Raw genomic sequence first — 285 nt, forward strand, 5'->3', positions numbered from 1 at the left:
GTGGGAGAGACAGTTCACGCGTTCTGGTTCCTTTCTCGGGCCTCCTCGAACGAGTTTCGAAAAGACTTTCTTTGGAGCCCGGCTGACGGTCGGCTTCTAAATAGCGCTGCCTTTGTGCAGTTAACGGAGGGTGCGAGTGCCCTTCCCGGCATCTTGCTGGGGACTTTGTAACTTAGAGGGTTTATGCAGCTCTTCCAGGGAGGCGGGAAAAAAACCCCCAATACACCCCCTCAGAGCCCCCCCCCCGACGACTAATGGCTTTGGCCCCAGCACAAGACAGGGGAG

The sequence above is a fragment of the Phaethon lepturus genome, unplaced genomic scaffold (genome assembly GCF_000687285.1).
Source record: "Phaethon lepturus isolate BGI_N335 unplaced genomic scaffold, ASM68728v1 scaffold49237, whole genome shotgun sequence".
Lineage (NCBI taxonomy): Eukaryota > Metazoa > Chordata > Aves > Phaethontiformes > Phaethontidae > Phaethon > Phaethon lepturus.